Genomic DNA, 207 nt, shown 5'->3' with positions numbered 1-207 from the left:
GTCACAATCAGGATGTCAGTCCAGAGCAAGGATGCGAAGCCTATGCTGGAGCATGTGGACAGGAAGTGGCTGAAAGAGGCTGGAGGAGATCAGCGGCGCTGAGATACAAATATTAATTTAAAAAAAGAAGTAAAATCAGTAGTTTATGAACATAAACTTGGCAGTTGATTATTATACACAGTGCTTTAGCAAACTAAAGGTCATCAA

The sequence above is a fragment of the Nanorana parkeri genome, unplaced genomic scaffold (assembly GCF_000935625.1).
Source record: "Nanorana parkeri isolate BGI_ZX_2015 unplaced genomic scaffold, ASM93562v1 scaffold470, whole genome shotgun sequence".
Lineage (NCBI taxonomy): Eukaryota > Metazoa > Chordata > Amphibia > Anura > Dicroglossidae > Nanorana > Nanorana parkeri.
The sequence above is the reverse complement of the archived record's forward strand: the minus strand, read 5'-3'. Positions refer to the sequence as shown.